The sequence below is a fragment of the Solanum verrucosum genome, unplaced genomic scaffold, assembly GCF_900185275.1.
Source record: "Solanum verrucosum unplaced genomic scaffold, falcon-dt-bn FXZP01000307.1, whole genome shotgun sequence".
In the NCBI taxonomy this organism is placed as follows: Eukaryota; Viridiplantae; Streptophyta; class Magnoliopsida; order Solanales; family Solanaceae; genus Solanum; species Solanum verrucosum.
In genome coordinates this window covers 2,300,574-2,312,826 of record NW_026020264.1, presented here as the reverse complement: position 1 = coordinate 2,312,826, position 12,253 = coordinate 2,300,574, and the positions used below count along the sequence as shown (strand labels likewise).

The 12,253-nt window shown below is 30.8% G+C and overlaps 1 protein-coding gene across 1 annotated transcript in view; it reads left to right on the top strand.

Annotated features, from left to right (window-relative positions):
• Window positions 1–12,253, top strand: part of LOC125833637 (carotenoid 9,10(9',10')-cleavage dioxygenase 1-like) — a 40,220-nt gene that overhangs the window by 17,513 nt on the left and 10,454 nt on the right. The gene's annotated exons all lie outside the window — the stretch shown is intronic.

Below are 12,253 nucleotides of genomic sequence, written 5' to 3'. Positions count from 1 at the left end.
AATTATATTAATTCATTCTATTTAAATTTTAGCCGAATTTGCAAATCAACTCGATTCGGTTGACTTCTTAAATATAATTGGCTATAATTTCAATTCATTTGGCCAAACCCTTCATTATAAATCTAACTCATTTTGCCTCCAATCTTGTGCCGTATCTGGGCCAATTTCAAGGCCCAAATTCCAGCAGCCCACTTTTCCAGTCAATTACAAAGACCTAGCCCACCTTTGTCTTGTCCAAATACAACAGCAACACCAAATACCCAAACGTGTACAATACCAAAAGACCCTTGTACTCTTCGTTCTTCTTCCTTTTCACGCAGAAACAGTAATGCCCGACCCACCCCTGCGTTTTCTTCTTCCTTTCACAAAACCAAATGACCCTATTTCGTCCAAAACCAGACGCCAGACGAGATCCCAGCGGAAATTGTGCTGCAAACCCGAAAATCTCGCCCAACTACCTTACAGAACTCATACCCTAGCAGCCTCAGCATCAAACCCTCACGTCTCCTTCTCCCCCTTTCGCGGAAGCACTGTATTTCTCATCCCTTCCACTGTTGCCTCGAAAAGGAACGGGTAGATTCAAAATTCAAACGGATTTTACCCCCTAAATTTGCCCTTTCACCCATCTATAAATAGCCTCCTTAGTTTTTATTCAAGGGGGGCGAGCAGAGGAAGAGGCTTTGAAGTTTGAGTTTCTTTGTCAATAATCATTTTACACTTTAAATTTTATAATTAGTTCTCTGGTTTTAAGTTCCGAAAAGGTCACTGCTTAGATTTTCTTGCTTTGTTGTTCGTATTCAAATTTTGTGGTGGAAGAATCGCTGCCCTTCTTTGCTCGTTGTCTCAGTCGCTGGTCCAAGAATGGTAATCTCGCTCCCTCTTACAGTTTATTTCGATATGGTGTGTGTATGTTCAAGCTTTGGTATATATTTTGCTGCTAGATGTCTATGGTTCCTCTTTTAGTGTTTTCGTAGTGTTGTTTTACCATGAATTTTTGGGTTGTAAGCATGAATAGAGCTTTGATAAAGTTCCTTTTGGTCGTTATATTTGTTACCGCGGTTTTGTATCTCCATAGTTAGTCGAGCCACTGCCTCGTTTCACTCGAGATGACTTGATATTCATCTAGTTTCAACTTAGGAATTACTTGCGGCCATGTGATCTGTTTTCTTCACTTGGGTCGTGTTTAAATCTTGTAATCTTACTTAGTTTAGTCTTAATAGGGTGCCTCATTGAAGTGGTGATTCATAGATTTATCTTTGAAGGTTTGATTACCATATTTGAGTTGTCGGGACCATGTTTGTTTAAACAATATTCCCAGTTTCCTACTTGATCATGTTTGCCTTCCTTTCCTCGGTTTTAACTTTAATTAAGAAATGGTGTTTGTTTAATATTCATTTGGTTACTTATTAATGTCCAGAAGGTTAGAAAGTGCTAGCTCAAACTTGGATATAACATGAGTGGGCTGGATATCTCATTAGAACACTAATTTTTCTTTATTATTTCTTTTGATGCTTTTAACTGATCATGATTTAGTGCAGAGTAATTGTTGATTTGTTAAATCTCTACTTGTGGTATTTGTTTTAGTGAAAAGAGTAGTTTGTAGTTTTGCAACAGTAGTATCCATATGAGTCCTATAAGAGGTATGGTGATAGCTTTTTAATAACATTATGTTTTTCCTTTAAGGGTGTGTTTGGTATGAAGGAAAATGTTTTCCTAGAAAATATTTTTCTGGAAAGCAAATTGATTTTTGACTTATTTTTTCATGTTTGGTTGCTGAGTAGAAAATATTTTTCGGAAAAGATTTTTAGTGTTTGATTTATGAATGAAACATATTTTTGAGAAATATCTTTTATTTTTACTAGAGTAGAAAATAATTTTTGAAATTGAAAATATTTTTTAAAAACAAACTTAAATTTTTTTGGGGGGTGGGGGGTAGGGGGTGGGTGAGCGGGGGGTGTCGAGTGTAGGAGTGAAAAATTGAAATTTTGAAGTTGAAAATATTTTTTAAAAAACAAACTTAATTTTTTTTTGTGGGGTGGAGGCTGGTAGAGGGGTGGGTGGGGTAGGGGCTGGTAGGGGGTGGGGGGTCGAGGGTTGGGGTGAAAAAATAAATTTTTGATGTTGAAAATATTTTTTAAAAACAAACTTTAAAAAAAAAAATTGGGGGTAGGGGGGGTGGGGGGCAGGGGTGAAAAAAAAGAAATTTTGAAATTGAAAATATTTTTGAAAAACAAACTTAAAATTATTTTTTGGGGTGGTTGGAGGGGGGCTGGTAAGGGGTGGATGGGTGGGGGATCGAGGGTAGGGGTTAAAAATGAAATTTTGAAATTGAAAATATTTTTTAAAAACAAACTTAAAAATTTTTTTGGCTGGTAGGGGGGTGGGTGGGTGGGGGTTCGAGGGTAGGGGTGAAAAAATGAAAATTTGAAATTGAAAATACTTTTTAAAAACAAACTTAATTTTATTTATTTTTTTTTTGGGGGGGGGGGGGGGGGGGGCTAGTAGGGGTGGGTGGGTGGGGGATCAAGGGTAGGGTAAAAAAATGAAATTTTGAAGTTGACAATATTTTTTAAAAGACAAACTTAAAATATTTTTGGGGGTGGTAGGGTGGGTGGGTGGGGAGGTCGAGGGTAGGGTGAAAATATAAAATTTTGAAGTTGAAAATATTTTTTAAAAACAAACTTAAATTATTATTTTTTGGGGTAGGGGTGGCGAGTAGGGGGTGGGTGGATTGGGGGGATCGAGTATAGGGGTGAAAAAATAAAATTTTGAAGTTAAAAATATTTTTTAAAAACAAACTCAATTTTTTTTTGGGGGGGGGGAGGGGCCCAGCCGGGGAGGGGGGTAGGTGATCGAGGATCGGGAAGAAAAAATAAAAATTTGAAGTTTAAAATATTTTTTAAAAACAAATTTAATGTTTATTTTTTTTGAAGGGGGTTGGGGGGTTGATAGGGAGTTGATGAGGGTAGTGGGTAAGGGGTAAGGGGTAAAAAAATAAAAAATTGAAATTAGAAATATCTTTTAAAAATAATTTTTAATATTTTTTTCGAGGGGGTGGGGGAAGGAGTGAGGGTGGGGGTAAAAAAATTGAATTTAAAAATAAGCTTTAAAATTATTATTTTTTTTGGAGGGGGGATGGTTGGGGGTTGGTTTGAGGGTAAGGACAAAATAAATTGATTTTTCAACAAAAAATTAATTGTAATTTGAAGTTGGAAGATAGTTTTGGAAAATGTTTTCCTTAGGTTTTGAAGGGAAGTCATTTTCCTTAAATTTGAGGAAAATGAGTTGATTTGGAAAATATTTTCCTTCATACCAAACACACCCTAAATGCATGCTTTACGTGGTGTTCTTTTATTCAATATTAACACTTGAATATTGGTATTAGTTTGATTCATTTGCTTTTAAATTAAATAGATTTAAGTTCCTCTTGCACAATGCCTTGCTTGTGAATGATGAAGTCTAAAATGACTTCACTGTTTTGCTAGCTCAACTTGAATACAACATATATTTTCTTTTTCATGTTTAGCTGAGCAATATCTTTTAGTATATCTAGTTTTAGTTTGCAACTTATCTTCATGACATGTATATTGGTATTTGTCTTTTCTTTGTTTTCATAGGTTAGCTACACTATTAATATATAAATTTAGGTAGCATGTGCAAAAGATTATTGTTTGCTTTTATCCCCAAAGGTTGTTACATCTTCTCGGATATGGATATTTAGTTGTCCCTCTTATTTGTTATATACGAGTATGTGTGTGAATCTAATTGCTTTCTCCTTTCTCTTTATGCATGAATCCCATCCGGATGAATCCATTTCGACTCTTTCCCTTACATCCCTACCGAGCTATGCTCAACGTCTCATTTGAGTCATCCTCGTCAATGTCTGAAGAAATTGGAAGCTGAAACAGGTCTTCGACAGCGGAAAAAGGGCTGTATACATTAGATATACACTGGTATACAACAACTGTATACGAAAACTGGATTGAGCCAAAAGCCCAAGTCAGCAGCGAGTTTGGCCCAGAAAAGGGGGCCCAAATTCATTTCTCCTTTGCCTTTAAATTATTTAATTATCTTGATTTATTGTTTGTTTTCTTATCATTAACTCTAACTTTAGAATTGTTAACTAATTTAATTAGATTCCCCAAAAGATGAGTTATTTTCTTTGTGTTGGTGTAATTTTAATACATTTCATGTTTTTGTGTTCATTTATTTTATTAATCAAGTATATTGGCCAAAATTTTATATCTTCAATTAAGTTAAACCTTTGGTTCTTAAAAAGAGATGTTCTTTAATGTTTTTTACTTAATCACATTTTATTCATTTTAATTTGTTTTTATTAAGTAAAAGTATTTTTCTCAAATAAACTTTAATAATGTTAGTCAAAACCTTTTCGATTAATTAAAATAAAATATACTTACTTAGTCATTTTCTCAAAAAGGTTAGTCAATCAATTTAAAATGATTTTCATGCTTTAATTTATTAAATTGGCTTAAATTATTATTTCAAAATGAATTAAATAAATTCTAATTAATCTAGTTTTATAAATATTTTAATCACTAGTATTTCAAGTCAAATGTATCATTTCAGATTCCTTTCTCTAAAAATAAAATGAGATAAAATGTGTCATTTATTTAACTATTTTTCTCAAGGTTAACCAAATATTGTAATTTATTATTCTTATGTTAAATCATTTTTTTTCTAAAAAAATAGTCAAAATATATATTTTAGTCATGTCGCAGGTCAACTGCATGTTAGCGGGCACTTCGAATGCTTAAACCCTTCTCAAAGTGTAAATTGAACCCCGAACCCTCTTTGATATTTTCAAATGATTTTTTCTGTTTAAATCTTTGAAAATTATAAGTGTTCTTAATTTCTTTAAAAAATTAAGTGGCAACTCTTTTTCTAAGTATTTTTCTCAAATTGTTTTATACTTAGAATATTTCAAAAAGTGATTTGCTAAAGATAGTAAAACTACGACACAACAATAGGACCCTCCTAAAATATAAGTGTGTAGTTGAGAATCGCTAATAGAATAGGGGGTCATTTGGCCATTTTTTATCTCTATATCAGTACAATGATATAACCAATGCAAAAACAATGGAATCTTGTGAGCAGTGGCGGAGCCAGGAATTCTATCGAGGGAGTTAAAAAAAAATTAATCACACTAATAATATCCATAAATAAACGGGTCGGGTCAGATCATATATGAACGGATTGAATAACAAACGGGTTGACAAAAAAATCCTTAGTTCAAATAATTTCTTACTATTACAACTTATCATAAGAAACAAAATTAAAGTACATATCTATAAAATGATAATAAAGTAGCACAACTCATTCAAAAATTCTACAAGTTCTTCAATTCCTTTAGAATTGTCTCCGGCTCCTGAAAGTGCAAATGGAGAGCAAGCACAAATTTAACATTAGAAAGACTGACAACAAACACAAATCAAAGCAAAAACTCACAAAAATTCTTTTTGACACACTGCAAATATAGAATTTTGATTTTTTTTTTTAAAAAAATACAAAAACTTACAGAGGTTGCCATCAATGGTCGAATCATGAATGGAGAATAGAATGAAATGATCCGCGGAGATCGGAGGACCACCAGCGACAGCGAGCAGCGACATCAAGCAGGAGCAGACATCAGGCGAGCAGCAAAACGAGAGGCAGTATTCTAGTTGAAAGAGAAGACTAGGAGGAAAAAATAGAATATTGAAATCCCTAGAAAAGAGAGGGTGTTTTATTTGTTGACTTTTCAATTAAAGATTTAAAATATAAAATTTTAGTCATTAATGAAATGTCGTCGTTGTTCTATTTATTTTTAATAAAAACACTTAAAATTTAAGCCAGCAAAAACGCTTCTAAATTAGAAAAAAAAAGGTTGTTGCTCGCTGGATTCGAACCCGCGACCAAGCCCACAAAACGCGCTTTCTTGAATCCAGTTTACCATTGAGCTATTCCTTTGACATATGCTCAAGGGGTTCAATTTTAAATATATACACGTAAACAAAAAAATTGATCTTATATATACAATGTAATTTTTTTATCGAGGGGGTTCGGATGAACCCCCTCGACACACTGTACTTCCGCCCGTGCTTGTGAGTGTATTTACAGCTTGTTTGGATGGTTGTTACCTATTGAATCATATTATTATGTTATCAATTTTAATATATTTTTTATTTTTTATTTTATTTATTATATAATATCGTTAAATTCATTGTTATGTTAATGAAGAGAATGTCCTATTTTGACAATTGACTTGTTAACTTATTTTTTTCTTTTCATTTTGTCATTGTTTATTATTTAATAATTTTATTTTATTATTTACCATATCTTTTTATAATATCTATATTCATAACTTTCTTTTTTGTTGTAAGTTTATCTTTCAAATTGCTTTTACATGACATTATATAACTATATAAATTATATAATTTATTCAAATATTAAATTTATCAAAATAATATAATATAATTAATTATTTGACTATATATTCAATTATTGTATATTCACTTGTCATTACTATAAAAATTCATAAATTTTATATTCTAAATCCGTCTCAATGGTTAAATATCGCTGTATAAAATAGAGAGAGAAAAGTAAATAAGATGGAAAAACCAAAAAAATCTGTGTATAGAAACTTTGACCTGTTGATGAAGAAACACCTCCTTGCAAGGACCTTCTTGTCAAAGGCTACTTGCTTGTAAGTAGCTACTACTTCCCCTTATTTACATTTTCTATCCATGTTTAACTTAAATACATCGATAATTTGATATAGGACAAATTTACATTATTAGTGTATTTTAACATATTGAAATATGTAGCGCGCTTAGTTTTCATTTTTTAATATGTGGTTTGCAGGCCTCTTATATTTTGTGTTACTAATAAATTCAATTCACTTTTCATGAATAGTTATTTGTACATATTTCAAGTGATTATCTTATAATGTATAAATTCTTTTACCGTATTGTACATTGTATAGGTTGTTTGAGTTAATTGATACGTATAGAGTCTAGTAGATATTCTTTGGTGCTGAAATAAACAAACCTATCTTATTTCGAATAGTTCAAATGCAAAATTTGACCCTTTTTCCTAGTAATTTTTTTGTAAGAATGATATTTTTGAGTTATTTTGCTAATTGAAGAGATTATTTTGAGCCAAAAAAACGTAGTGATAAGGACATTTTGAACCAAAAACTTAACGAAAAGTATAACGGATCATTTCAAATAATTACATATTTTTCCCTTTTTCCTTATTCTATATTGGTAACATGAGATCAATCTCCCCTTTCCTTTTCAATTAAGAGTCTTTTTTTCTTCTTACACTTTGTCATGTTGAGGAAAATAAGTTAGATTGTTATATGGAAGAGGAAAACTCCATAAATTCCTTTTACTTGTTACTTTAATTTGTCCAAAAAGATGAAACTTCACCAAACGAGTATGAGAAATTTTTATATTTTTGATAAATATAATGAAGTATAAAATTGATATTTTTCTTCACATAGTAAGAGGAATAACGTATTCGTGTGATGTCCAGATATTACAAAAGATAATCATGTTTTAATTTAAAATTAACTAACATTTATTATTCACTTGTTATAGTTTTTAAAATTATTTATAAAAAGTTTAAAACTTATTTATTTAAACATATTAAATTAATATTATTAGTACATAACTTTCTTTGTTATAATATCAAAATATTATCTCTATAGTAGCTATGGCATGTATAAGAGATAAAATTAGAGGATATTTTAGTTTAATTTAAATATATTTCGAATCAAATTAAAATATTAAAAATAAATTAATATGGAAAGAGTAATAGATAAATTACTATAAAATACAAACATGAACATACAACTTAATACAAAATTAACCTATGTAATTCGTATTTATCATTGAAATTAGTTTACAAAAATAGAACTCTTCTCAAAGAAATATTACGTATTAGAACTCTGATTTATATCTTTTGTTAGTAAGTAAAATCTGATATTGTATCTTTAATTTTATTTTTGAAGAAAAGATAGGTTAAAAAACAATCCACATATACACGATAATAAATTTCAACAAGAGTCCAATTAGAACTCTTTTTCGACAGATTAGTAGGATTTGATGACGTATCATCTATATATGATAACAATAAAAGTTCAGTTAGAACTCTTTAGTGTGATAATTTATTTATTTTTTATTTTATATTATTCAGATTTCGCGTTGAAGCTTCGATTAAATTCAGATCACTTGTGACAGTGCCTATTCAGTTTAATAGGTGACACTTAGGAGTATGTAAAAATCAAACTGAGCGACGAACCAAACCAAAAAAAGTGCTATTAGTTTATGGTAATTGGGTTATTGAATTAACGAGATTTTAATGGTTTTATAAAAAAAATTATCGGGTTATTAGTCTGATTTTGGTTTTGAATATTGATTATTGAGTAAACCGATAACCCATTAAGATTGTAGTAATTTACTACTACACCTGTACATAAATATTAAATATTAGATCATGTTTGAATTTTGATATTACTGTTAAAAACAATTTATTTTAAGAAACACTTTTTCTAAAATGACTTGTTAGGAAAGTGCTTTTGAAAAAATAAACAATTTGTGTTTGGTTAATTCAATTGAAACATATTTTTTATAAGCAGATTGTGTTTGGCTAATCATTTTAAAAAGTGTTTTTGAGAGTCAAATTATGAAAAAGGACAAATGCCAATGCACTTTTTATATATATTAAGATTATTTTATAGAGAGAAAAATATTTTAAATGTCTATTATGAAATTGGAATTAATTTTTTACTTTTATTAAATTAATATGTACATATTCAAAGTTTTAATCAATATTAAACATAGATAAATAAAAAATAAATTAAATATTAATATAATAATTTAAATATAATTAAAAATATCAAGCAAAATTAATTTCAAAGTCATTTCACAAATTAAATCACTACATATGAAAATCCACCACAAAAATAAATAAATAAATATAAGAAATGTATTGGTAAATGTTTATATATGGCAAGGATAGTTTGGTCTTGAAAAAAAAAAAATTATATTTTTGCTTAAAATTCATAAATTTTTAGTTTCTTCCCAACCATAGAAAAACTGCTTCGTCTTCCCACTAAAAGCAACTTAAACCTGTTAACCAAACACCTTAATTTTTTTTCAAGAAATATATTTTTCTTAATCAAAATAAGTGTTTTTGATCTCCTAACAACAATGTCAAACATGCTCTTAATCTCAACACTTTACTAGTTACTGTTTTTTTCCTTTAGCCTTTAATTTACACTTCATAGAGACTTTTGAGTTCATAACTTCACCTTATATAAAATGTCAAAACCTAAAGTAACAACCATATTCTTCTTAATTTCTCTTTGTGTTACACTTGTATAGTTCTTTTCTTGTTAGTTATTACTATTTCTATTTTACGGGCATTAGTAAAGTTACATTATTGTTTTGTCCTATCAAATTGTAGGAGAAGTCATATATTTGTTTTATAAGTATTTTTTTTATTGGTTAAACCAAAAACCGAACCGTAAATGACCAAAATCGATAAGAAATATCTTATTGGTTTAGCATTTTTAAAAATCGTTAAGTCGAAAAGGATTTTCCCATACCCATTCAAAGGGTGATGCTCCTAATAAGATTTTCTTCATACCCAAAACTCAAACCCGAGATCTTTGATTAAGGATGATCAGTGCACCACAAACTCAGGTTGATTTTAGTGTGATAGTAACTATTATCTCTAATATGTAATTTTTTTAAAAATATAAAAATTAAATTACTATTTTTAAATAAATAAGAGCAACAAAGTCATGCAGTAGTAGCTCAAGCATTTTCCCCTCCTACACTATATAAGTAAGCACAACAAATTTGATTTAGAGAGAAAGAGAAAATGGGGATGAAAGAAGAAAATGCAGTGGCGAGAACTGAAGGAGGAGTAGTGGTGGTTGATCCAAAGCCACAAAATGGAGTCGCTGCAAAGGCAATAGACTGGCAAGAATGGGCGATCATCAAATTGATGAACAACTCAACCAAGCCACTCCCCTTTCTTCGGGGCAATTTTGCACCAACTGATGAAACTCCTCCACTTAAACACCTTCCCGTTAAAGGGCATCTTCCGGTCAGTTTAGTTCACTTTTTTCCTAACAAAACTTTAGGAACTAGTAAATCGATGTGCATTTTGATAAATAGTTGGTGACAGTTCAGATAGGAAATAGATACACTTGATAGTTGAGTAGAGAACTTGCAAAAAAGTGAAATAGTGATGCTTCAGTTTTTAAAAAAAAATCATTATTGCTAATAATAAAGAAATGGAACTTGTGGTGCGAAACTCCAACAACAACAACATACCCAGTGAAATCCTACTAAGTGGGGTTTAGGGTAAAGTATATGCATACCTTACTACTATCTCGTGGAGATAGAGAGGTTGTGGTACGAAACTCCCCATCTCATTTTTTTTGGTTATACAACTTTTGAAATTTGTGGTCTTAAATGTGTCAGAATATTTGTATGATTATAAAAGCTCGTAAGGGTAAAATGATGATTGTATTGTAAATTGTTCTCAAATTTAGACTAAAAATTGACACTAAATATGCTTTGACCAATTAGAACTCCATACTTGTTGAAGTTAACTTGTATCAGAGTGTAATAGACTGGGTTATTTGCATAGTATATGCATCTTTGAGACTGAATTTTCCGTAACTGTATTCTACAGAGTATGCTTTTGAGAGTTTGAGAGTTCAGTTCATTACTCATTGGATCATGAAAAAGAGAAACCAATTTGATATGCAATTGTTAGTAGGGGAGAGGCCAGGAACTTCAGCTGTACAAATGAATCAGTTGATATTGATCTGTCCTGAGGAAGGAAATAGTTAGATGATTAACAAACAAGCTTTACTTCATAAAACTACTAATCAGTTGATATTGTGTTCCTTCTGTTGTTTCTCGACTTCCTTTTGTCCCCATCATACTTTCATGTTTGCTGCATGGAAACAGATTGACGATGAACATATTCATTTTCTGTTATTTCCTTAATCTGTAGTACACAGGAGAACATATCGGATGTAACCTAAGTTTTTAAGGTCAGAAGATAAAAAAAAATGCGGATTTCCTTATTGATTAACCTCTGAAGCGTTGGGATTGGATATAGATGGGAAATCTATAGATCGTAGTAGTTCGCCAACCTCTCTAACTAACATACGATACAATTTCACTTCACGGCCTTTTATGAACGCTTCGTCTAGTTGGCTTCAAAGATATCTAAATCTAATAATCCATTGTGAACTTTGTATGACAGGAGTGCCTAAATGGTGAGTTTTTCAGGGTTGGTCCAAATCCTAAATTTGCTCCAGTTGCTGGATCTCATTGGTATTTTCTTCTCTTCATAACCTATTTTCATCACTGACTTTTATTATTCCTTCAATTCTTCTCTTTTCCTACACCACAACAAATACAATCTCTGAGGTTACATAACAGAAGAATTCATCATTCTTGTTCATTCTTTGTTAATAAAGAGATTTTGTTTAGAATTGCCAGTATGAAACTAAGCCTTACTTCCTCTCTATGCAGGTTCGATGGAGATGGGTATGTCTCTTGCAGTCTCAGCTTTTCAATTTAGAGTACACATCAAATTTTCACAAATTATTTTGAAAAAGAAGTGTCACTATTGTTTCACTCTTTCACTCGTTTTGAGCGACAACGGTGTCTTCATTTTGCTGAAACTGGATTAGAGTATTGCATTTCATGTGGTTAATTGACTATATAGCTTATATAATGAGGCAAGAAATTCACATGTGATAATCTTTTAATGTTTGAGGAAAATATTCATGTTGTTGTACTCTTTTCTTAACTGATCACTTCCTATGGCTTATTGACCTTATGTGGCTCTTTAAACTTTTAACTCAATAATACTATGTCATATTAGCAATTCAGATTTGGTATACAGATGGTTATGCTTATACCTAGATATTTAGAGTAAAAATAATTGATGATTAGGACATTTCTCAATATCAGAGCCAACTTTGTTCATTTTCCTGACTATCTACTGTCTGTTAGTTAAGAGACTGCATACAATACAAACGATTTATTTTGTTAATTGTCTTATGATGCAGCACTAAGTGATCAGTCATGCTTTATTAGTTCACTTTTCTTATTTGCCTTTTAACAATGACAACAAAATTCATTTGGTGTATCTACATTTCTATGTTTTATGTTGCTTTTGATATGTAGAGGAGCATATGTGAAGGTAAAAATCC